Source organism: Mustela erminea, chromosome 1 (assembly GCF_009829155.1).
Source record: "Mustela erminea isolate mMusErm1 chromosome 1, mMusErm1.Pri, whole genome shotgun sequence".
NCBI lineage: Eukaryota > Metazoa > Chordata > Mammalia > Carnivora > Mustelidae > Mustela > Mustela erminea.
In genome coordinates this window covers 61565604-61592791 of record NC_045614.1, presented here as the reverse complement: position 1 = coordinate 61592791, position 27188 = coordinate 61565604, and the positions used below count along the sequence as shown (strand labels likewise).

Below are 27188 nucleotides of genomic sequence, written 5' to 3'. Positions count from 1 at the left end.
AATTTTACCATTATCTCTTCCAGCCTGCTCCTTGGCTACAAATCCCCATTGTACATGTTATATTTGGAACCGAGCTCAGTTTTATACTGAGGTTTCTTTCCCCCTATCACAATAGTTCCTGAATAAAATCTGTTTTTAATGTTACTATTGGGCTCTGGTTTTCTTTAACACATCACATTGACACATTCGTATTCTGAGTCTCTGTTTTTGCTAGAATCCTTGCATTTGCGACCCCATGTCCACCTTTTCCTTCTCCAGTGGTAATATTACAAGGGGTAAATCCATGCCAGGGGCGAGGAAGCTGAGCACCAGAGACATGTCTTCCACAGAGTGAGTTTTAACACAGCAAGTTGGACAAAACCAGATCCTTAATTAGGGAAGAACACAATGTACATTATTACACAGGTCCCCACTGGCCAGAACACAATTGTGACTGGGCCTAGCATAGTGCAGAGGGAGAGGGAGACCTTGGTGTGCAGCTTGGGAACATAGAGGCTTTGTCTGAGCGTCTGGCAGCTCCGTTGGTATCATAATCCTCTGTTTACCACTGAAAGCTGGGCACTGTGTAGTTAAAAATGTGTAAGATGAAGGTCAGAGTCTTGGAGGAGACAGATTTGCTCTGAAAGTGAAGATTGAAAGGCAAATGGGGAACCATTTAGGTTTGTTTCTCTCAGGTTTGATCACCCAATTCATTAGTAAATTCCATCTTACAGTAATTAAATGGTCATATAGCTATTTATAAAACTTTGCCCCCCATATTTTTACAGGAAACATAGCATTGTTGTCATGAACCTGAAAATCTCTGACTTGTCTTTTATCGTTTTAATAAAAAAACAACTTTCACAACACATATTTTGATACATAATTTCTTCAGAAGCAACTATTGTCTAATTGTGGATATGACTTTATGTACCTTTCAGTTTTTAGGTGAAATGTGGGGATGTCCTTATCTCACCAATGGATTTCCTAAGGTAACTTTCTTCCATAGATAATTTACTCACTTTATACTAATTTTCAGTAATACCCTTAACAAAACGTTTGCCATACTCTCTAACCCATTGCATGCTTGACTCTCTATGTGCTGATATAAAATGGTATTGTGTCTGGCTGCTAGTGAGTCTCAGTTTATTTTTATAGTGGTGAAAATGCTATAGAATTAGGTAGTGGTGATGCCTCCACAACCTTATGAATATACTAAAAATCTCTGAATTTTATACCACAAAATTGTGAATTTTATGGTATGTAGATTATTTTTTAAAAAACCAATTACTTCATTTTTTGTTTAAAAGTGGCAGGTTGGAGCATCTGGGTGGCTCTGTCGGTTGAGTGTCTGACTCTTGATTTTGGTTCAGGTCTTGATCTAAAGTATTGAGATCGAGATCCATGAGTGGCTCTGTGCTTAGCAGAGAGTGCATTTAATATTCTCTCTCTCCCAGAGGGCACAGATTGCATGGGGCACTGGATGTGTTGCAAAAAACAATGAATACTGTTACACTGAAAAGAAATAAAAAATTAAAAATTAAAATATCAGAAATTTGAAAAAAAAAAAAAAAGATTCTCTCTCTCCTTCTCGCTCTGCCCCTCCCCTTGTTTGCCTGTGTACTCTCTCTCCCTCTCTCTTTAAAATGAATACATCTTTACAAAAAAGTAATATGTTGGGGGTGCCAGGCTGGCTCAGCTGGTGAAGCATGGGAGTCTTAAACTTGGGGTTGTGGGTTTGAGTTCCATGTTGGGTGTAGACATTACTTAAAAATAAAATCTTTAGGGACACCTGAGTGGCTCAGTGGGTTAAGCCTCTGCCTTCAGCTTAGGTTATGGTCTCAGGGTTCTGGGATCGAGCCCTTCATTGGGCTCCCTGCTAAGCGGGGAGCCTGCTTCCCCCTCTCTCTCTGCCTGTCTCTCTGCCTACATGTGATTACTGTCAAATAAATAAATAAAATCTTTCAAAAAATAAAATCTTTTAAAAATGTATTTTAAAAAGCAGCAGATTAATTACACATGCTTATTTTATCTATTCTCCCTTCCAAAAAATTATTAAAATTATAGCAGTAAAAAGTATATTTAAAAAAAGTAAAGAACTAAATATTTTATTCCAGAGGGGCAGTAGAGAATTTTTTTCAAGGCTTTAGCCCCCCAGGAAAAGGAGACACTAAAAAGTGAGAGATCATAACACAGTTTTGGGATATAGAGAGTGGGCAGAGGATGGTAAGTGATTTGGCAGAGTTGGAGAAATTCCAATTTAAGTGTTTTCAGGGCTGATGTTCAAAAAAATCAGGCCAAAATATGTGCCACTAGGCATGGCAGGAAGCACGACAAAGGCCTGGTGAAGCCAACATTCCTAATGGGTTTCAAGCTTCACTGCACCGGCTTGGTCTGGTCCCTGGAAGTTTATTATGGAGAAATTTCCAGACTCACAATCTGTGGAGAGCACAGGAGAGATGGGCAGAGCTTGAAAAGGGGATACATCCACACAGTCATGTGGTCTCTTGTCTCTCCTGATCACAGGATCAGTAGCAAGATGTTCAAACTCCCATACCTTTACTACTCCTTCCAGTCTGGAAAGCAGATTACTCTTCCCTGAAGAAACTGAATGACCCTAGGGGAAAATCTTCTAGCCATTTAGACATTGAGCTCTGGACAGTATGGCTGTCCATCCTATCAGCAAGCCCTGTGCTTGTACTCAGAGCATCCAGTCACCTCTTGAATGCCTAACAGACAGAAATGGACAGTGAAAGATCACTAGACAAAGGAAAAGGCTTTCAACAAGAAGGAGAGAGATGAAAACAAAAGAAGGATGAAGGAAACTGAGGTAAGCTGACTAACTCGATTCAAGGAACAAAGCTAACAAAGAAGCAAACAAGCAAAACAAGTAAGCAAGGAACCTCCACACAGTGTAATTACTATTTTCTTAGCGTTCAGAGGAAAGACTATGTGCTTTGAAAAAAGGAAAGTCAGCAAATAAGAATGAGGTCTTAGGATTTAAGAATCTGATTCCAAAAGAAAATATAAAATTCAATAGGAGGTATTTGGTGAATAAAATAAGAAAATGTCATAAAAGGCAGAGCTAAAAATCAAAGAATAGGCAGTTTCCTAGAGAGAAGAATGAGGAAAAATTTAGAACAATTTAGTTTTCTGTCTTTACTTTTCAATAGCCAACTAATAAAAGTTTTCAGACAGAAGCAAGAAAATGAGAGGGAATACATTAATAAAAAAAAAAAAACAGAAAAAGTACAGGATAGAGTATTATAATTTTCCAAAGGATATTGATCCACCAAAGGCAGATGAAAAAAGACTGATATTGAAAGAATGGGGGAGTTTTAGCACAACTGGGGTAAAATAAGATCTTGGACATTTCCAGAGATTTTCAAAAAATCAGAAAAGAATGGAAATATGAAAGGTCTAGAACTTCTCAACAACAGCACTAGAGGGGAAAAAAAAATACAGAAAATCAATACAGCCAGAGTTTTGGCTCTTATTTTCAACCCAGAATTCTATACCCAGACAAACAAGCAACCAAGTAGTGAGAATAGAATAAAGCAGTTTTCAGGCATTCAAGCACTCAAAAAGATATACAAATATAGATAGAGATGATAGAGACAGAGATAGAGATAGAGATAGAGATATATCGTGTGTGCGTGTGTGTGTGTGTGTGTGTGTGTGTGTGTGTGTCTCCTTTCTAAGGAAGATTAACTAGAAGATGCGCTTCAGAAAAATGAGGGAGAAAACCAAAAATGAGAATGACATGGGATCCAAGGCACAGGTGATCCTTTACAGCAAAGCAATGAAAGGAAGCCCCCACCTGCACTGATTTGAGAGCAACCAGTCTCAAAACAGAACATAAGAACAGAGAATTACAGAAGACAATAGATGGAAATGATTATTTGATATATTAGAATGCTTGAGAAAATTATTGGAATCTGTTGGAATATTTGGAAAAAAAATGAGTGACACATAAATAAAAAACTAAGAAAATTAAAATAAACAAATGAAAGCAAACACAGGACAACTATTAACTCCAGGAAAAACAAAGTTGTAAAGAGAAAGAAAAAAATCACAGTTGATCAGAAGTTTCTGTAGGAAATATTTACATATTTATAGGAATATAGATACTGAGATAACTACATTCAGTGGATGAAGGAGACAAGAGAGCAAAGAGGAGAGAGTAAGAAAACCAAATCCTCATCAAGAAGCCAAAGGCCTTCAGTAAACAAGTATATAAATGGCTGTTTATGTAATTATTTAGCAATGTGGAAATAAATATAGAAAAAACAGCTTAAAAAAAGTTAAGTGCGGTTCCCTTTGGTGAGTGGGATTATGGAATAGGGTGAGGTAGAAAAAGGGCTATTGTTTTTCAACACAAGCCTTTTAAAATGGTGTATAGTTGACACACAAATCTTTTAATAACATTATAAATAACTTCATGCTAGTATTATTTTGATAAATACAAAAACTAATTGAAATAGTACTTACAGGACTATGGTATATTAGTTTGCTAGGGCAGCAGTAACAAAATACCACAAATGGTGGTCTAAGTAACAGAAATGTATTTTCTCACAGTTCTCGAGGCTAGGATCTGAGATCAAGGTGTCAGCAGGAGTGGTTTCTTCTGAGGCCTGTGAGAGGAGATCTGTACCAAATCTCTCTCTGTGACTTATAGATGACTGTCTTCCCCCCATGTCTTCTTATTGTTTCCCTTCCATGTGCATCTCCATGTCCACATGTGTGGGCACTGGATGAAGGGTGTGTGGTTTGTTGGTAGGGTGAGCCGGTATGATGGTTTGGTTGGATCTATCATATGGTTTGGTGTGAGGAGTTGGTGTGGAGTGTGCCTTCGTGAAAGATTTCACATGGAGTGGATTATGTGGGATGTAGAAGGTAGGGGACTGAAATATGTGGATGTGTGTAAAGATATAGCATCTGTGTGTGTGTGTGTGTGTGTGTGTGTGGTATGGCTGTAGCCTAGCTTAGCTTTTGTTTAGATTTTCCTTTGCCCTTTGTTTTAGTCTTTGTTTTTGTCTTTGTTTGGCCTTTGTTTTGTCTTTGTTTCACTCTTTGTTTAAACTTTCTTTGGCTTTTGTTTGGTCTTTCTTTAGCCTTTTGTTTAAACTTTGTGTGGCCTTTTTGTAGTCTTTGTGTGGCTTTTGTTTTTAAGTGGATCTTGGCTGAGAACCCATCAAAAATACCTTTTGTAATGAAAAACCCGGATATATAATCTCTCCCTATATATTCTGCATGCATTGAGGTAGCCTCAACTCCCCCAGGGACCTGGCACAGATGTGGAGCCTGTTTCACACAACTGTTACTTGAAGGTAAGGAAATCCCATAGGTTTTCATCTAACTTCAGGTTGTCCTTCATCTTCAAGTGGCAACTGCATATTTTTGTGGGGGCCATTTCATTATATTCCAGGGGGAACTTGCCGTAATAGCAGTCAAGATTGGGAGAACTTAAAATTGATAGAGTTATTCTAATGGGAGCAGAGGTCTCCTTCTGGTGTTCCAACTAATGTTTGGAAATTGTCTGAGCCTGGGGAGAGGCTCCAAACCCACACTCAGATCCTTTCAGATTTAAAGCCTCATGTTTCTAGAGCTAGATTAATGGAGCTATTGGCTTCTTCTTTTTCTATTTCTTCTTTTATTATTTGTCATGATTTGAAAATGAGTTTTTTCTTCTTATCTAGGAACAACTTCCTTCATGCAGCTGGTTTTATCTGTGGGGTATACTAATGGAACAAGAAAGCCCAAATCTTATAAGAATTTTGCTCCCTGTAGATTAGCAACCTTAGATGGAAAGATGTTAATGCTTTATCTTGTGCAGAATTTCTTAGAAACCAGAGTTTTCCAGTGTTATGGTGGTTGGAACAAGGAAAGAAAACATTATGTGTCAAGGGAATAAAGCAAGGAACTTGCCAAAAATATTAGGAGAAAAATAGGGAAAATTATTTTTACTGCTTTGTGAATGAAACAGGAAGAAAAAAGCAGATTGCTGTTAGCTGTATAGCGATGCTATTTTATGTTTATTTGGATTAAAAGGACAATGCCTTAGTGGATTTTAAAAATTGTTTCAGGGGCACCTGGCTGGCTCAGTCAGTAGAGCATGCAACACCTGTTCTCAGGGTTGTGAGTTCAAACCCCACATTGGGTGTGGAGCCTACAGGAAAAAAAATAATGTTTCAGGTTTGCAGAAAAATTGGAAACTATACAAAAATTCCAGATGTACCCAGATCACTGAAATGTTGACATTTTGCCACATTTACTTTATCATTCTCTTTCTTTGTATGTACACATACACATTATTTTTCTGAGCCATTTGAGATTAATTTTCAGATATGATCAAAATCAGAAAACAAACATTAAGAAAATACTATTATCTAATCCACAAAAATCTAGGTTTTATCCACTGCTCCAGGTGTCATTCCCAGATCATGCATCACTTTGATTACCATGTGTCTTTAGTCTTTACCTGAGATGGGCATTCTCTTTCATGATCTTAACAAGTTAGAAGAGTATAGGCCTGTTACTTTGTTAAATGTCCCTTGTTAAAAAAAGGAAACAAGATAGGATTAGGAGGGAGACAAACCACAAGAGACTCTTAATCTCACAAAACAAACAGGATTGCAGGGGGGTGGAGGGGTAGGGATAGGGTGGCTGGGTGATGGACATTGGGGAGGGTGCTATAGTGAGTGCTGTGAAATGTGTAAGCCTAATGATTCGCAAACCTGTACTCCTGGGGCAAATACTACATTATACGTTAATAAAATAAGTAAACAAACAAATAAATAAAATTTTAAAAATAAAAAATAAATGTCCCTTGTTTTGGATTTGGTCTAATGTCTTCTCATGATTAAGTCCAGATTATGCAGTTTTGGAAGGAATATGCTTGCATTTCAGATCATACATCTCCAAATTCATACTTGAATCTGACTACTTACTTTTTCTTTTTTTAAAGAATTTTATTTATTTATTTGAGAGAGAGAGAGAGAGAGACAGCATGCAGTGGGGAGAGGGAGAAGCAGCCTCCCTACTGAGCAGGGAGCCCGATGCAGGGCTCGATCCCAGCACCCTGGATCATGACCTGTGCTGAAGGCAGATGCTTAACTGACTGAGCCACCCAGGCACCCCTGATTGTACAGACTGTTAATTTGAAGTCTGGTTTCTTTAATGGTAACTAGAATTTTAAATGAGTACCTAAAATCTTACAAGAAAATACAAAAAAAATTTAAATCAGAGCTTTTACAGGTAATTCCCAAGTATTCACCAAAAGTGTGTAACTGCTGCCCTGTATTAAAAAGGATAATTGCAACAATATGTACATGAACTTGATAGTCGTATAGTAAAGTATTTAACATAGATTCTTTGCATGTGTTATGTTCATATCTACTGCTTTATGAGTGTTCATTTCATGAACCATCTGCTGAAAACAGATACTGTTCACAAGAGTGGTCCTGGATGGCCACTCCAGGCTCCCTGGCAACCATTAGCATGCTGGCAGGGTGCTGAGAAAAGAAAGAACTTCCATTTTGTTTGTAAGTTAGAAAACTTCTGTTTGTAGGTGGCTGGCTGTTTTATTGTTCTGAAGATAGAGACCAACTTCCTAGCAGACTTCCTTTGTTTGGGGAAAGGTATTAAAATAGATTCTTAGGATTTCCAAATATAAAGCATCCATTCCCTCCACCCCCCACGAGGAAATGCCAAAGTCATCATAAATATAAATGTAGGGCAGTTCATTAACATGTTATATAATCTTTGTAGTCAAGTAAATGTATTATGGCTTTAATAGGACTGCTCCCTGGATGAGGTAGATAAATACTTTATTTTCTTAATATGAAATTAGATTAGAAATTTGGAGTTCTGCACATGCTACAATTTAATGTTGAGAAACTCAGCTTTGGGGAAAATAAACATTAGTTATTTTGATTGCCTTATCTGGTCCACAGAGATCACCTTGGAGTTTGAGAAAGAGACTTTTTCTTAAAGGATTGTATGTTCTCATGATGAGCCATCCTGGATTGGGAAATGAGGGCCTCTTTTTGTCATTCAGTAAAGAATTAGGGGCCAGGACATGGAAGGTTTGCAAAGCCAGAAGTGTCTTGTGGATAGGAGTTGAGCTTTCTACAACCTAGAAATCTGCTGGGCGGGCTGGGACCGTAGGATTAGGTTCCATTGTGTAGGCTCCAAAAGCGACCTCGTTTGTTGGTTTCCCAGTCCTCTCTGGTTTCTGTTGCTCTGTTATCCCTAGTGCATTAGGTAAAACCTGGTGGTGTTAGCTGTGCTCTGTGTGGTTAAAAGACGAATCTGGGTTTTTTTGTTTGTTTGTTTTAAATTTTTAATTTAATTTAATTAAAAATTTTTTTTATTAACATATAATATTTGCCCCTGGGGTACAGGTCTGTGAATTATCAGGCTTACACATTTCACAGCACTCACCGTAGCACATACCCTCCCCAGTGTCCATAACCCAGCCACCCTATACCTATTCTCCCACCCCCCAGCAACAATGTGGATGGAACTAGAGCGTATCATGCTAAGTGAAATAAGTCAATCAGAGAAAGACAATTATCATATGATCTCTCTGATATGAGGAATTTGAGAGGCAGGGTGGGAGGTTCTGGAGGGTAGGGAGGGGAAAAATGAAGCAAGATGGGATTGGGAGGGAGACAAACCATAAGAAACTCTTAATCTCACAAAAGACCAATCTGTTTTTAAAAAAGGTACTCAGGATTTTGTTTTCATTCATGCATGATGAGGGCAGCAGATCAGAAGATGATTGCCATTGTTACTCACGGTTCCGAAAAGGAGGATGCATGCTTGACCATGCAGGAAGTACCATTGCTGATCAGGAGCCACAGGGAATGAGGGAAAAGCATGGACAAGAACTTTATTGCGTTTTTTTGTTTTTGTTTTTTCAGGAAGGACCGGGTGAAGTGAGGTAAACAGACTAGGTGAATTTAGGATGAGCTAGTTTGAATAATTTCAGTGGGTTTTGGTATGTGAAGGCTGTCCTGAGTTTTCTGGTTCCTGGCCTTGGGGTGATTGGGACAGAGGACTGTTGGCTTGATCTGTGGGACCTTGATCAAAAGGGTAATTGGCAAGTGTAGGCTCTGGATTGGTTGGTTTGCATGTGAAAGTCACACTCTTAGGGGAGTCCTTTACTCCCTAGGAATTAGCTACCCTGGGGAGGCACAATGTCTCCAGGATCAATAGGTGCCAGGGTATCAAGAATACAGAAAAGAAAATATAGTTCATGCACAGCAGCCACATTTGGAGTGAATGTGCGTGGGGAAAGTAGGGCAGCATTCGGACGCTGAAGCAACAGCTTTTAAGACCCAGGACATCTGATGCAGACAGGTTCATGGAATGTGTATCTATTTCTTAAGTCAGTTCAAAAATTAATTACGAAGATAGATGGGTTTTCAGTGATGCACAGCAGTGAGAATATTCATTTTATATTGTTGTGTAACAAATTATTACAGACTGAGTGTGTTAAAAAACCATGCCTGTTTATTAGCTAACAGTTTTGTAAATTAATTATCCTGTAGGATTGGTACTCTGCTTAGGGTCTCACAAGGCTGAAATAAAAGTGTTGGCTAGCTAGGCTCTTAGCTAGAGGCTCTGGGGCAGAATCTATACCCAAGCTCATTCTAGGTGTTGGCAGAATTCACTTCCACATGGCTCAGGTCCCTGGGCCCCTCATTTTCAGGTCAGCAGTGGTGGGTTGAACTCTTCTCATGCTTCAACTATCTCTGACCTCTTCCTTTGTCATATTTCTCTGATTTCAGCCAGAGAAAATTCTTGGCTTTTAAGGACTCATTTGATTAGATTGGGCTCACCTAAGTAATTCAGGATAATCTCCCTATTTTAAGGAATATTCGCAAAGTTTCTTGCCATGTAAGATTATGTAATTCATAGGTGTCATCAACTAGGATTTGGAAATTGCTTGGGAGGGCCACGTTGCCTACCCCAGAGTGTTTATGATTAAAATGTTGAGCACTTGGTTAAGAAGGTATTTGCAAAACAAACTGAGGGTTGCTGGGGGGAGGGGGTTTGGGAGAAGGGGGTGGGATTATGGACATTGGGGACGGTATGTGCTTTGGTGAGTGCTGTGAAGTGTGTAAACCTGGTGATTCACAGACCTGTACCCCTGGGGATAGAGTATTATGCCTCCATCAGAAAGGATGAATACCCAACTTTTGTAGCAACATGGACGGGACTGGAAGAGATTATGCTGAGTGAAATAAGTCAAGCAGAGAGAGTCAATTATCATATGGTTTCACTTATTTGTGGAGCATAACAAATAGCATGGAGGACATGGGGACTTAGAGTGGAGAAGGGAGTTGGGGGAAATTGGAAGGGGAGGTGAACCATGAGAGACTATGGACTCTGAAAAACAATCTGAGGGTTTTGAAGGGACGGGGGGTGGGAGGTTGGGGTACCAGGTGGTGGGTATTATAGAGGGCACGGATTGCATGGAGCACGGGGTGTGGTGCAAAAATAATGAATACTGTTATGCTGGAAATAAAAAAAATAAATAAATAAAAATAAATTAAATATTAAAAAAAAAAAAGAAGGTATTTGCAAGAATCTCCATTATAAAGTTACAATTTTTAAAAAAATTTAACTTATTTATTTTAGAGATAGAGAGATACTTGGTGGGGGGAGGAGCAGAGAAAGAGGGATAAGCAGACTCCATGCTGAGCACAGAGCCCAATGCAAGGCTTGATCCCAGGACCTCAAGATCATGACCTGAGTTGAAATCAAGAGTCAGATACTTAATTGACTAAGCCACCCAGGCGCCCTGTTTTTAATTAATAAATGTTTACTTATTTGCAAATATCTTCTCCCAATTGATTTCATCTTGTTGATGGTGTTTCCTTTGCTGTGCAAAAGCTTTTATTTCACTGTAATCCCAATAGATTATTTTTGCAGTTTATTTTTAAAAATTAATTTAAATTCAAAAGGAACATGCTCATCTGATTTGACAGAGAAATATTACAATAATTTTTACAGTTAGCAATACAGAGTTGTCAGTTGCATCATTATTACTAAGATTAGTTATCACCTAAGATAAATTATCAACTAAGACAACTGTAATATTGTGATTTATAAGAAATACATATATTTGGTCATTCACATGACCAAAACATATATCTGTTGTGTGTTCGGTCTTTGTCTATGGTTTCTAGTTCCTAAAACCTTTGAAGGTTTCTTCAAGGGCATTAAGGTATCTTGTGTTGTGATAATAAAATGAGGTTGGAAATGCCTTAGATATATGAGGATGGGGGCAGGGTGCCAGGAGAACCAATCATGTGTTAGAGAGATGGAAATCTCAGTCCTGCTCCCTGGCCTCTGGGGAGGGGAGAGCAGTTGAAGGTTGAATTGACCAATGGCCAGTGACTTAGTCAATCATGATTGTGTAATGAAACCTCTATAAAACCCCAAAGGTTTTGAGAACTTCTGGGCTGGTGAATGCTTGGAGATGCGGGAACAACATGTGCCTGGAGAGGACATGGAAGCTCCTCCTCCTTTCCCCAAACCTCATCCACTGTGTCTCCTCACCTGGCTGTTGATAGTAATAAATGTTTCCCCCAGTTCTGTGAGGCACTCTAGTAAATTAAGGGAGCATAAGGGCGGGAGGTGGAGTGGGGTGGAGGTTGTTAAAACCTCCAAGCCATAGCGCATTGGTCAGAAGCATGAGTAACAGCCTGGGGTTTGCCACTGGCCTGGAGTCTGAAGTGGGGGGTGGTGGGGAGGCAGTCTTGGGGGACGGAATTCTTAACCTGTGGAATCTGATGCTATTTTCAGGCAGATAGTATCAGAACTGAGTTGAATTCCCTGACACCCTGCTGATGTCCCAGAATTGCTTGGTGCTGTGTGCGTGATGGGGGGACATGCCCCTCTTCCACAACATTGGGATTGGGTACAGGAACCTTAAAAGAACAACCACTCTGAATGATAGGTTTCTTTTGCAGGTTATTTTGTATCTAGAAGACCTCTTTGTTCAAACAACACTCCCAAGATCTGATATATAGTAAGAAAGAAGGGGCAAATGGTTATAGATGGCCACAAATCTCCATATTGCCCAGGAAAACAGGATTGATATGTTGAAGTTCTCAATTTAATGCCTTATCAAATTGGATTCCTTCCTCGAGTTTTTAATGTAAAAAACACATCTCTCTTCCAGATCTCCATGGGAGGAGGACATTCCAACTCCTTTCTTGAGACGCTTTACTTAATTGCTATGATTTGCGTTTTTAAAGCCAGACACCAAAATTTCATTTATTTTAGGACTTCCATTCATTAGTGTTATAAGCAAAAATCAGATTTGTAGACATCAGATTTACTAGGAGAAGAGATTGAAGACTGTTTATTTAATGACAGTGAATTACCTGGACATATAGCATTCTCTATAATGATAAATTAAGTTTGCATACAATTTTGTTATTATATTCTCTTTCTAGTCCCCAAATGACAGGTAATATCTTAATTAATCATCATATCCTTCCTAGGATGGTGAAAGTGAATCTCTGTGTATAGTATAATCTCTGTGTATAATACTTTTGGATTAACTACAACTTAACCAAAATGCTAAATTAACCAGAACACATTCTACTGCTTCACTTTTAGGAAAAAAGGAGCAAATGATACCAAGACAAGCTCATAACAAAGATCTAATCACCAAATGTGTACGGATGAAAATACAGGTACAAATGAATTTCTTGTACTCTTTTGGATCTGCATCTAAATTACTGTATAATGATTACTAGTATTTGAAATGCCAAAGTAGAATGCAGAATCAGCAAAAGACTGAGCAATCAAATTTTCATTAAGAGTTAAACACTTTAGAAAAACTTATTCCAGGTGTTTCACAGTATCCTAGGTTTGGGGAGGTAGAAATATGGGGAAAAAAATGTCTCTGCATGAGAAGGATAATGACCTCAGCCACCATTTATCCACTTTTGGCAAACTCATGCACTATGAACGCATGGGGGAAGAGCCATTCCATGAAAGAGAGACTTCCTTCCCCTGTATCTTCAAACCCTACTCAGGAGATTCCTTCTATTTCATTGTTTCAGCTGAACCTAGACAGTCTTCTGAGAACAAGCTTCATCTGTCAGCTTGTCAAATGGGGAATATTTACACTCCAAGTGGCTCCAGGGTTTAGTGGACCAGTGTCCTCCCCATTGCCACTGTCAGGTCACTACTCCTTTCCTCTCTGGCTAGTCTTCTGTACTTTGAAACTTGTGCTTCATTCCTTGTGCCGGTCTTCCTCTGACTTCTAGTCATATCTTCTCCACTGATGCTTCTGTGGTCAGCCCCCTACCCGCTGCCCTCCCACCTCCATCCATCAGTGTATGTGACTTTATGTCCATATGAATGAACTATTTATCCCTCCAGTGAATTACCCACTCTTCTTCATCCATCCATTGCATACTATGGAACTTGGCAGTTCTTGAAACTACTCCATTTCTGAATCCAATGGTGCAAACATCTAGCATTCATTCACAACCCTCCTTTCCTTCAACTTGTTTTGTTAAGTACTCCACCACAACTATTCTTCTACTAGGTACTTGAGTTGACTTTCCCTTCCATTTCTCCATCAATTTATGAATCTGTTCATCAATTGTTCCTTTCTGCCTATTTTCTTTCTATTACTTATAGATTCTGGAATCCATCTTTTCAAATATTTTCCTGCAAATTATCTCCCAACCCTAGATGAACCATATGTCTTCTCCCTGTATGCACCCTGGCTGTTGAGAACAACTGGGAAAACCACTACACATTAATGGTCAGTGACCCGACCCAGGTCATTACTATCTGGCAGCCTGGTCTTCAAATGTTTACAAAATCTCTTTTATTCTTTTCAAATTTTCAGCTTTGTCATTCTCAGGTACATTTGCTTCCCATTTCACTAGAAAAATGGAATCCATTAGATGGAAACTTCAGGCAGTCAATTGTTTTCCCTCTTCCAACAAAGGCTAACCCTTCTACATGTGCTCTGTACTACATCTCCTCAGGGTTTTCTTAGGCATACTAATTATATTCTCTCTTATTATATTTCAATCTCTTCCTTTCAGCACTTATGCTTCTGATCAGTTTCATGATAACAAAGAAGTCAAATCAAGAAGCCAACCAATTCTCCCCCACCCCCAACAACAACAACAACAACAATAACAACAAAAGTCTGGAAAACACATACTCCTCTAGCTACTACTGCTCTCCTGCCCTTAGCTCTCAGATCTCTGGCCTGAGTTGTCTACAGTGTCTTTCTCCATCCTCAGCCACTATTCTCTTCACAAGCCCTCTAATTTACCTTCTGTCTCAGCCATTTTATGGAAACATTATTGTCAAAGTCATCAGTTATCTCCATATCACTTAATTCAATGTATTATTTTTCTTTTTTTTTAACTTTTATTTATTAAGTAATCTCTACCCCAATATGAGACTTGAACTCATGACCCCAAGATCAAGAGTTGCACGTTCTACTAGCTGAGCTGGCCAGGTGCCCCTCTATATATTATTTACAGTCCTCATATCACACCACCTCTTAGAATCATTCCACCAAGTTGACCACTCTCTCTTTTGAAACTGTTCCCTTTGGCTTTTATGATACCACACATTCCAGTTTCCCTACCCTACTCTGACTCTTCTCTTTACTCTTTGCCAAACACTTCCCCTCCACCTGCCCTGCAAATGTGGGAGGGCCCTGGGGCTCTGTCCTACCCTCTCCTCATTCCACGTTCTGCCACCAGGCAATCCCATCCATGCCCCTGGGTTCAATTGCTATCTATACTCCCAACATCTTAAATTCTGTCTTCTACCCAGATTTCTCTTTTGAATTGTTCACTTGCTATCTCCATCTAGATGCCCCTCAAACACCTCCAGTGAAGTGCACCTAAAACTGAACTCATGATTCATCCTCTTTCCTTAAAGCTTCTCTTCTAGAAGATGCTTCTACCACTCACCTAGTTCCATGAACTATACACCTTGGACTCGTTCTTGACCCCCATTCCTGCTTGTTTGATTAGATGAGTGCTTTCAATATAATAGAATAAATATAAAGATGGGAGCATAAAAATTACAAAATGGAACAAAGATAAGTGACATTTTATCTATCTGAGGAAGTCTACCAGTATAGCTGCTATTGGGTGAGTCAGATTGTAGCCTTGGACCCCAAAATTCAACAATCTGGTTCTTATTTCAGCTTCTCTCTGGCTGGTTCTTTTCTTTGTCTTCCTGAGACTGATGCCCTTTGGAGAACCCAGTTTAGCAGCTCTCACTTTACCCAGCTGTCAGTGAGCAATAAATCCGTCCATCAGTTAATTTAGGTCCCCCCTCCATCGCCCCCCCACCGTTGGGACCACAGGCCAAATTAACATTTAGGTTTTTTCTATAAGACAATGTAAATCTGGAAACTTGGTTCCCTGTACAGGAAAAAGGTGGGTAGGGACCAAATCACAAGAAGTCTTGTGTGACATATTAATTAAGAAGCACAGGACTTCACTTTGTAATTGCAGGAAGACTCTGAAGTTTTTTTTGTTTTTTTATTTTATTTTATTTTATTTTATTTATTTATTTTTTAATGACTCTGAAGTTTTTAAGTAGAAAACGGATGCATGAGGAAACAAACTCATGCCTTTAGTTCTTTCTCTTGGACTCTCCTGCCCCCGTTTATAGAAAATTGTGGAAATAGTCATCCACATAAAATTCTAGTGGAAGCTTCCCTACCCATACACCACAGCAGTGTATCGCATAATTTTTAGAAAAAAAAGAATGTCATGTTATCAAAATTACATTCAGAAAATTACTACGCTTCTTACATGTTTATCTGCCACCACTATAATAAGCAAGGTTTTTGCTTCCAAAACATTTGCTGAATATATTAGCTATGTCCTAAGGATACCAATCCTAGGTCACACTTGCTCCTTTTCCTATAATAGCAGGAGTAGGTAATTTGTTGTCAGAAAGGGCTCTGCATAAGTCTATGCAAGAGTGGACCACTGTGCTGTGCCCTTGTCGCCTGGCACAGAGCAAAGCAAGCAGGGCTTTGTTCTCTCTCCAGATGGGCTATCAACCCCTAGACAAACCGAGGCCCTTTTATGCTGATATTTTAAAGCCTCAGCTGCTTCCCAACTCAGTACTGGAGTTTGGCAAGGTCCTGCTGTCTGTCAAAAAGCACCCTGATTCCAAAAAAATATCTCTATGAAATGTGGAATAAATTTGCGCCACAGTGATATTTCTTTTTGTAGAGGAGGAGCTGGGGCTGAGCGGCCTTTGGAAAGCAATGGTAGGTGAGTGAGACCGCTGAACCTCTGGGTTTTATTCCAGAAACAACTCTTCCACAAAGCATTCCTCGCGTGCCAGCAGCAGGGGCTCTGACAGCCCAGGCGGTTCCCTGGGCAGAGCTCCAGCCCAGTGTCTGTTCTCTGAATTCTCACCCCCTGCGTGTCTCCCAGGCCCACTGGTCCGCTGCCTCTTGCTCACCTTTCGCAAAGACCTTCTTTAACTCTCTTTTCTGGGGGTCAGTCCAGAGTGGGCGTCGATTTACATTTACATTTCATTGCCATCATGCCTTTGAGTCTTCCAGAGTTAAGGGTATTTGTATAGAATTACTGGCTTATAAAGATAATTCTCAAAAAAAAAAAAAAGATATTTCTCTCATATATATATGAGAGAATTTTATATATTATATATATAACACATAAAATTCTTATTGGGGTTATTAGCCGTCTCCCTTTTGAGTCCATTTACCAGTTAAAAAAAAAAAAGTCCCCTATGTTATGAACCATACTACTATACCTATGTGGGTCTGTTTCTAAGCTGTTTGGTCTCATTGATCTGTTGGTCTATTTCCAAGGCAATACTTTATTGTTGTTGTTGTTTAAGATTTATTTATGTATTTATTTGAGAGTGAGAGTGAGGATCAAAGTGAGAGAGAGAGAGAGGGAGCATGAGAACAGGGAGATGGAGAGAAGGAAAGAGAATCCTCAAGCAGACGCCCCGCTGAGGGCAGAGCCAGAGGTGGTCAATCCCAGGACCTTGAGATCATAACCTGAGCTGAAATCAGGAGTCCCACGCTTAACTGACTGAGCCACCCAAGTGCCCCAATACTCTATTGTTGTAATTAGTATAGCTTATGATGAGTGTCTCCATCTGGTAGAACAACACTCTATGTTTATTCAAAATTGTCTTGACTCATCTTGGTCTCTTAAAGTTTGATAAGAATGATGTAATCATCTTGTCAGTGACATGAATATTTGATAATTATTGGACTAGCAATAAGTTTACAGATTTATTGGGAGATATTCAGTATACTTACATTGACGGTTTCTTTTGCAGCCTTCAAAAAAAATTTGCAAATTTCTTCATGAAGGTCTTGCATTTCTTTTATTAGATATATTTTTGCCTGAAGGTGTTCTGTGGTTTTGTGGCCAGCTTGAATGAAATTCTTTTATTTTACATTTCTAGTTGAATCTTCTTAATCTATAGAAATGATTTTGATTTTGGAATATTGATCTTGTGTCCAGAAATCTTGTTTTTAATTCTAATTAGTTTGTAGAGTTTTAGTGTTTTGTTTTGCTTGTTGTTCTTGTTAAGATTTCACTAAAGTACAGTGTTGAATAGTAAGTGAGAGCATTCTTTCTGGGGAGTCTGATTTAGATGAAAGTATTTCTCAAATTCCACCCCCAGTAAGTTGTTATTATAGATATTTTGGTAGCTAGCTTTTGATAATATTAGGAACATCCCCTTCTCTTCCTTCTATATTGAGTATTTATCATGATTCAGTATTGAATTTTAGTGAATGCTTTCTTAGTATTTATTACTGTTTTTATTCTCTCCCTTACTTTGTTATATAGGTAAGTCAGAATTATAGACTTCCCAAATCTAAAACATTTGAGATTTACCCTGTCTACTTTGCATTATGAGACATTTTACGTATCAGATTTGTAAAAATCTAAAGGTTTAATAACCTACTCTTACTGTTGAGGTGATGGGAAAATGGGCTTTATCATGCATTGTTTGTAGAATAATAATTTGTACAAATCCCATGGAGAGTAAATTGGAAAACATCTATTAAAATCTTCAGAATTACAAGTGCACAGATTCTTTTGACCTAGTCATCCCACTTTTAGAGATACATCCCTCAGATATTGCATGTGTGTGAAATGATGGGTGCACAACTTTATTCACGAAAACATCATTTATAATAATAACAACAGATGGGACACAATCAAACTGTTAACTTGTAGGAAACAATCTTTGTTCTAACCCTTAGCAATCTGGAGGCATCTGCCATGCTTCCATTCTGCCATGTGTCATCATCGACACTAGATCCTCATAAGCATCTCAGGTTAACATGTTTCGCACACAGTATGTTCTCAGTTAATAGGTTTGAATAAAGGAATGTTTCTCCCCTCTCCTGCAGCTTTCTCTACCTCAGTAAATGTCTCCATTGGTCATTTGCTCAAGCCATAACATCGAACCCCCACATCTGACCCATCCTCAAGTTCTATTAGATTTCCAAGACCCACCTCTGCTCCCCTACCCTGACTGGAGTCTCTGTCCTCTGTCATTGGTCTCCTTGCTTCCCCTCCTGCCTGTCTCCAGTCTACATTGCAAGAAGCCTGACTGATCTTTCATGGAGCAAAAAGTGGGAAGACTTACCTCCTCCAGTCAAGATCTCTCAATGCCTCCCATTCTTCCTATTCTTTAGCTCACCTTCATAGCCCTGCATGGTCTTCCCAAGCCTTACCCTGCAGCCTCACAATGCCCCAGCTATATCCTTTCTCTGTTTTCTCCAGTACATCAAGTTTTGGTACCTTTGTCTGGAACTCTGTCCTCCCCATTCATGGTGGACTCCGTTCATCCTTCAGATCTCAGACAGATGTCTCTTCATCAGGAGCCCTTCCTTAGCCTCCAGTCTATAGTGATCTTGCCACTGTAGTCTCTCCTAGTACCCCACTCCCTTCCTCCAGAGCCCTCATTACATTGCAGTCATACATTGGCTATTCTGTTCCTGAGATGGTCTGATGAGTCTCCCTCCCTTGTCCCCTGAGCTCTGTGAGTACCCAAGGTTCTGTCTCATTCATCCCCAGCACTTCAACACTCAACAGATGTTTGAGAATGGCTGAGTGTTAGTGTCGTATTTAGCTTCACTTACTTCAATCTTGTTCTGTATATCATTTTTACATGTGCAGCCTGATGTCACCTGGACCCCTCTGTCACCTGTGGTCACAAGTTATTTCCAAACTCCTCCTGACACTTCAGAGAGAGGTCACCAGCTTGAAAATTTGCCCAAGATTGCTTGAGGTCTCCAGACCAGTATCTCATCTCTTCAAGACAGGGTCTGAACATGCAGCCACCTTGCTGAAGGCCCCTGGCTCCTGTCCCAGCTCGTGTTGGGGCTGCTACCACTGGAGATGTCTGGGGGTGCTTGAGACACTATCACATGGGCTGTGAGCTAGCCTTAGTTGGCATGGGTGGCTTCCTCGGGTTGATGCCATGCAATAAGTAATCTAGCTTCCAGTGGCTTTCACTTGATATTTCAAACGTATTTTCTATGTTAATACATCTTCTTTCACCTTGTAAAAGGGTTGTCTAATATTCAGTCAGTCTTCAAATGGCTCCCTAATAGTTCTGTGATTATCATTTATAAGAATATTAATAATTAAACAAAAATCAAAGCCTTACTGGTTCCATTGTATTTGTACAAAAATACTAAGAATCTCTTGCCCTTCTTCTCTCCTTTCATAAGCTAGCCTGATTTTAAGAAATCTTTAGAATAATGAATTTTGTACTTTTTCTGTTCCAACAATTTCTTGAAAGAGGATTCCCTCTTGCTGGGGAGTATGCAGAAATTAAGTTGGGGATTTTCCTACCATTTACCCAGAAAATGTCCCTCCCAGTGAGTAAAGACCTACTTACTATTTCCCTTCCATATTCTTATATGATTACTGAAAATGTATTTTACTTCTGTCTCTTCTCATAGAATTAAAGTTTAAAAGATTTTATTGTTAAGGGGTTCGCTTTTCAAAGGGTAAATGTTAAATTGTAAAATAGAGGCAAGTTTTGACAGAAATTCATTCAAGATTTGTAAGTATTCTAAGCACTTGAAGTAATTCTCCATGCTTTGAAATAATTTAGTATTTTTAATTAATTAGTTAATTAATTTTTAAGATTTTATTTTTGAGTAATCTCTACATGAGGCTCAAACTCACAACCTTGAGATCAGGAGTTGCACCCTCCACTGACTGAGGCAGACAGGTACACCTAATTTAGCATTTTAAATATTGGACATTTCATCTTGTTCTTGAAACCAGTCTATGAAAATTGCAATTCCTGGTTATTCCTATCTCTTCCTTACTGCTTTCCTAATCACTTGAAGGCAAAGAGGGTGGCAGTGGGGGCTTTGATAAGAATTGATAGCCATGTATGGGGAGAAGTTGGGTAAATGAAAGAAAAGGCCTAAGAAGAGCATGTCATTATTTGCTTAAGCCTTCTCCACTTTGTGAATTTATGGAGGAATTCTGCACTTTGTGAAGCTTATTCAAGGTAGGGGGAGAGAGGGCAAGCTAAGGAGGAAACATTCATATTCTCTCTTTTCTCCAGATGAAGTTTCAGAATCATGGCAAGAGATATGTTATGGTGCAGTGGAATCATCCTCATAGGTTTGATATTGTGTGCATGTGTGTGTGTGTGTGGGGGGGTCCTGATGACACACTTGAACAGGAACAGTGAGGACAGGCTGCAAGCCCCCTGCCCTCAGCCACATCCAGTGTGATCCATGAGTGAGTGCACAGCTTTGGCTGGGGAGCAGTCTAGGCCAATGACACCAAGATAGAACTCTTGACAACCCACCTATAATGCAGGGTGTGCATGGGATCCAGATGTTGCCTCAAGTTAGACATGCAGGAGATGAGAGGACAGCTGGACCAGAACAGGCAACTACTGAACAGGGACTCTGATAACCAGTGGCTTTGCTGGGGTCAGCAGTAACTTGTGTCATTCACACTATGGCACTCCACGGCTAGCAGAGGAGGATACTACCCAGACCAGCCATCTCACCCACATGAAGCCATGAAGACTACCAGTTCCCCATACCCTTATCCACCTTTAGAAGGATCAGAGGGAGGCAGGGAATAGTTCTGTCAAGGTTCTGAATTTTCTTCTTATTTTATTTTTTTTATGATTTTATTTATTTTTTTTCAGAAATAGAGAAAGACAGAGAGAGGACAAGCAGGGGGAGTAGCCGGCAGAGGGGGAAGCAGGATCCCAGCTGAGCAGGGAACCTGATGCAGGACTAGATTTCAGGACCCTGGGATGGAGACCTGAATCGAAGGCAGACACTTAACCCACTGAGCCAGTTAAGCTTAACCAATTGAGCCAGGCATCCCAAGGAGCTGAACTTTAACTGACCACTTATTCGGAAGAGATAATTTTTGCCAGAAGTGATCAAGGCAGAATAAATTCAGAAATTAGTTTTGTCTCTCCTTTCCCAGCCAATATTCAGCATGCTATGTATTTGTAATACTGTACCAGTTATATAATTATAGCAAAATGTGAAAGTCCTTTTTTGGGGGGTACAATGGAGATGATTGTGAATAAATTAAAAATTTCTTACTAAAAAATAAAATAAAATTTCTTGCTTTGGTATTTTTTAAAGATTGATTTATTTATTTGGGAGAAAGACAGATTGAGAGTGAGCACAGGGCAAGGTGGAGGGGAGAAACAGAGGGAGAGGAAGAGAGAAACTCAAGCAGACTCTGTGCTGTTCATGGAGCCAACCAAGGGCTTGATCTCACGATTCATGAGATCAGGACCTGAGCTGAAACCAAGAGTCAGACACTTTACCAACTGCACCACCTAGATGCCCCATCTTGCTTTGGTTTTTAATTAAAAAAATTTCCCAAGTATATATTAAGCATCCCATTCCTTAATTCATATAGCATATTAAGTCCTTGGGGCTGATCATAATTTTCCTTTACAGTTTTGTTTTCTGAAGCCAGACTATTGTTCTCACATAGGCATCAGACTCTGATAATCAGGGTGAAGTCTTGTCTCCTGTCTCTCCCATGTTGAGTTTCTTAAAGGAGACAAGTACAGACCCTTGCTCATGGCTCTGACTGACAAGAACTGAAGGACTGTTCTGTTTCCCCCGTACTGACCTGCATCCACTCTTCACTTCACAGACCTTGTACCCATATCTATGTTTGACTTCCTGTGATGCCATAAAGAGTACATGGCTGCAACATGTCAGCTCACTACGTGCATTGTCTTTTCTTGCCAGAGGACTGTCTGAGACAAGGGTCACATGCCACTTCTATTAACTAACCCATATTCCAATTCTCTTTTAAGAAAACATGGTGGAAAGGAAGGAAGGAAGGATGGATGAAAGGAAGAAAATCCATTTTATATTTAGGGTTCTAATATCCACCTGCAGTCTCCTTAGGGAATAGTGAAGCTATATGTAAAAACAGCTGGTGATTATATAGAGCTGCTAATGTCATCTCTAGAATGTGTGATTAAATTAAATGTGTGTGTTGACTAAAGCTTGCTAATTAATTTGCATGAATTAAGAAAAGATATAGTGGGTTCACAGAGTCTTTAAAATTTTTTTTTCTAAAGAACCTTGTTTTTATAACTTTCAAGGTCATTTGGGGAGGTCCCTTTCTGTGTTGCCCTTCTCATTGAAAAGATACTGTTGTCTAAGCCAGAACAGAGGTCCCTATGAGGACATCTGGAGACAGCACTTGTGGGAGACATCTTTGTTCATTCTCTCATTTTAATCACATGTCAGGTGTCAGAACATTGTTCTGAAACAGGCATTCAACAAGGACAGAAAATTTAAGGAAGCAGTGAAACAGTAAGGGTAAAGTAAAGCTTCCAGATTCTTCCCTAGAATTATGTATAGCACACCAAGTTCAAAGCATGAAAGAAGGAGTGATAATTTCTCTTTGGGTTAAGGGATGCTCTGGAAAGGCTCTAAGAAGTGACCTGCCTTTGGGCAAAGATGATGGAGGTGTTTTCTGTTTAATTGTTGGGCGGGAAGGAAGCAGGGGAGTCCTATGGATCAGACTCCAAAAGCTTGAAATAATCCTACCTCCTGGGACTGGGTCCAGCTGGTTTGGGCTGGATGCACACACCAGAGAAGAGTCTCTTCTTGAATAAAGCCTTATTATTAAAGAAAGGTCATCTCCTTATGGACTTTTGCCTACATTTCATTGGCCAGAACATGATCACATGGGATTCTATAGAGATTTAACTGGGCCTATCATGGTACCAAACAAAATCCAAATTTGCTGTTGCAGGGAAGAGTGGATATTGGGCAATCAACTAGTCATACTGACTGTGACGAGTTTGTTATTTTATTATTATTATGATCTTGGAGCATTTACTTCTTCAGCCTTCAGTTTCCTCATCTCTAAAATGGGGTGAGTAGGGAACTACCTAAAATGATTATCTTGGGAACAAAAAATAATGGATATAAGGATCTGGGACATAGCAGTTATGCAATAAATAATGTGTGGGGGGAGGTTCTTGTTCCTATCCCTTTGGTTCCTCTCCTTCTCTCCCTTTTTCTCCTTCTTCAAATATCTGCCTTACTTTCCCTCCTCTAAGTTTTAGGATATATGGAAACATCTGGGAAGTGTGGAAACTATATTTTACAGTTTCTAATTAAAATTCTTCATCCTGCCAGATAGTTCATATTATATTTGCTTTTCAATTAGGTGATATCTTTTTTGAAAACATCATGAAGTGTTTATAATGATTTGTCTTTAACCATTAATGTAAATAAGGATGTAATTAATGCTTGAATTAAATGTCATCAGAGATACATACTGAGATTCTCGAGAATGTGTCTGGAAAAGTCTGTAGAATTAGGTCATTTGAATTCTTGATAAAAGGGGGATAGAATTTATTAAGTAAGTGATTTACATAAGGCTGAGCTCTAGGTTCTTTATCCACTCTATTTAATATTTTCAAAGGCTCCCTGAGGTATTAATATTTGTTTGTTCTTCCTCTCTGTTATGTTAGTGTCCCTAAAATTCATACGTTGAAATCTAATCTCCAATGTGATTATGTTAGGAGGTGGACACTTGGAAAATGATGAGGTTATGAGGGAGAAGCCCTAATGAATGGAGTTAGTGTCCTCATTAAAAGAGACCCCAGAGAGCTCCCTTGCTCATTCCACTATGTGAGGACATAGCAAGAAAAATGTCATCTCAAAAATAGGTCATCTTCTCACCAGACACTAAATCTGGCAATTTGATCTTGGACTCCCAAACCTCCAGAACTGTGAGAAGTAAATTTCTATTGTTTGTAAAACACCCAGTTAGATGAATAAATTGAGCATATTTATTCAAATTGTATTTGCTTGCTTGTCACTGAAATAATAGTGGTTAAAATGAGGTGGAAGTTTGACTTTTCTCTCATGTAAAATATGTCCAATTTTTTAAAAAGATTTTATTTATTTATTTGAGAGAGAGACAGTGAGAGAGAGCATGAGTGAGGAGAAGGGCAGAGAGAGAAGCAGACTCCCCGTGGAGCTGGGAGCCCAATGCGGGACTCGATCCCGGGACTCCAGGATCATGATCTGAGCCAAAGGCAGTTGTCCAACCAACTGAGCTACCCAGGCGTCCCAAAAGATGTCCAATTTAAATGAAGATGTAGATTTTTTTAGAGGTTAGCCAGACTGGCTCTTGGTTAAGGGACAGTCAAGTTGTAACCCAGCTATTCTGTGACCAGAAGTTGGAGTTTTGACCACAATGCAAGCTGTATCCTGTAGGTAGATATATAAGAAGATTCAAATGTTTAGGTATTAGGAAGCCCCCTAAATTAAAATACATTTAATTTATAATGTATTGTGAACAGGTGCTTGGATTAGACTTGTTTATTAAATATCACACTATCTTAAAAAAAATTAAAAGGATGTTCAGTGTTCAAGAGTTAAACTTAGAACAGCAACTCCACAAGTCAGTGGACTCAAGCTCCTCTAGTCTTTGTGCTCTTCCATGGGGCTTCCTCTGAGGTGCTGAATGATCCAAGATGGCTGCTGTGCCCAAGAATAGATTGCTAGATGGTAGTTTGTGTCCATTTTTAACTTCACTAGATAATACCAAATTGTTCTGAAAGTCACAATCTTTTCAATCACATAAGGAACATTTAAAAATATTGACTATGGGGACTTAGAGTGGAGAAGGGAGTTGGGGGAAATTGGAAGGGGAGGTGAACCATGAGAGACTATGGACTCTGAAAAACAATCTGAGGGTTTTGAAGGGACGGGGGGTGGGAGGTTGGGGTACCAGGTGGTGGGTATTATAGAGGGCACGGATTGCATGGAGCACGGGGTGTGGTGCAAAAATAATGAATACTGTTATGCTGGAAATAAAAAAAAATAAAAAATAAAATAAAAAAAAATTACATAACCGATAAAAATAGAAAAAAAAATATTGACTATGAACTAGGCCATAAAGCAAACCTCACACATAAAGAGTCATTATCATACATGCCACTTTCTCTAACTAGAATGCATTAAAATTAGAAGTTAATTTACACTTGGAAATTTTGTGACAGTTTTTTATAAATAATGGATGAATCAAAGAACTCAGCCATATTTAAAATCGAGTAAAAATGACTTACATGAATATCTGTGGTATCCAGCTGAAGTTGCACTTAATGGAAAACTTATAACCATAAAAATATATGTGAGAAATGCTTGACTCAAGAATAGAGAGGGGAACCTGGCTGGACCAGTCAGAAGAGGGTGTGACTCTTGATCTCAGGGTCGTGGGTTTGAGCCCCCTAGTGGGTGTAGAGATCACTTTAGAAATAAATAAACTTTAAAAAAATAGAGAAAAAAACATGGACATAAACCTAAAAAACTTGAAGAAAAGAAATAATACCTACAGAAGCTAAAAAACTAGAAAAAATAAGAGCAAAGACAAACAAGAAAACCAAGAGTTTGTTTTTGAAAAGAGTAATAAAGTAGGATAACTGCTGCCAAGATGACTGAAGAAAAATGAGACAAGATGCAAATATATGATATGGACTATAAAGGGGGCTATAACTATAAATTTATCACAGCTTTTAAAAGCTGTAAGTATGCTATAAATAATGTATATATCTATAAAACTTAAGTAAATTAAATAATTTTCCAAATATGTAAATCTGAACCATATGTAAGGCAAGGTCCTGCATTTTATTAACTACATATTTATATGTAAATATTATCAAAGAAAAAATGTTAAATATTTTGTAAGTGGTTAACTATGGGATACAAATTTAGGAACTTTTATTTTTATCCATCCAAGTTTTCTGATTCTCAAAAGTAAATATAGGTTTTAAAGCCCACTGAGGGCTGGTTGAGGAGGGATGGAGAAAGCTCGTGGAGTTCACAGGATGCTTGGCGTTCACATTCTCGTGTCCCATCATGCACCTCTTGCTCTGACAGGGAGGTCCAGGCCGCTGTGCTGTGTGACATTCCCAAACCCATTCTTTACCCTTCCTTCTTCAGTGAGCTGTTTCTCCAACCTACAGGTTTTCTTACCCTAGGACAGACACCCTTGCTTCTATGCAGCCTTATCCCATTCCCCTGGACAATCTCCAGTTGCCCAAAGTCCAGGCCTTTTTGGGGACAGAAGGGCTGAGCACAGGGGGCTCAACAGATAGTGTTGGGCCTGGTCAAAGGACACAGGATGTTGGAGTCGCACAGACATGGATTCATACTCCTTGCCTGCCTCTTTCTGCTTTCTGAAGTTGGTCCTGTCCCTTAGCTTCCCTCCTCTTCAGTTTGTTGGTGATAATGGCCATGTTCTGAAACGAGGTAAAGAGCCTAAAGCAACCACCATACAATGGGTGCTCAGTAAATGTGAGTTCTCGCCTTTGCTGTTAGTTATTTGTCTGTAGTTATAACTAGTTTTCTAGTAAGTCTGGAGTGTTGGAAAAGGATGATTCACCTGTGAGCTGCTGTTGCTTAGTGTGTGGGGCTCAACATTCCTAAACTGGGGCATGGCTGGAGCAAAGAGTTGGAGAGGCAGTGCATATTCCCAATTAATCAGGTTACCCCAGCTAAACGCTGTATTTCCGCTACCAGGAGAAACAGTAGCCAGAACCTTTCCACAGACTATAAACACTTCACTAAGGAAAAGAGGGTATGAATTTTCAGCTGATTGCCCCAGAAGAATGTCAGTGTC

At 39.3% G+C, this 27188-nt stretch overlaps 1 protein-coding gene across 11 annotated transcripts in view; it reads left to right on the top strand.

The window, feature by feature from the left end:
* MOBP (myelin associated oligodendrocyte basic protein) overlaps positions 1-27188 on the top strand; it is a 182792-nt gene that overhangs the window by 125932 nt on the left and 29672 nt on the right. For 7 of the 11 annotated variants that reach the window (XM_032345731.1, XM_032346072.1, XM_032345610.1 and 4 more), the window contains exons 1-2: positions 5176-5309; positions 12622-12698. The gene's annotated coding sequence lies outside the window, so the exon portion shown is untranslated. Of the gene's footprint in view, positions 1-920; positions 972-5175; positions 5310-12621; positions 12699-27188 lie in introns of those variants that run through there. The other 4 variants (XM_032345989.1, XM_032345821.1, XM_032346327.1 and 1 more) reach the window with 2 other exon arrangements.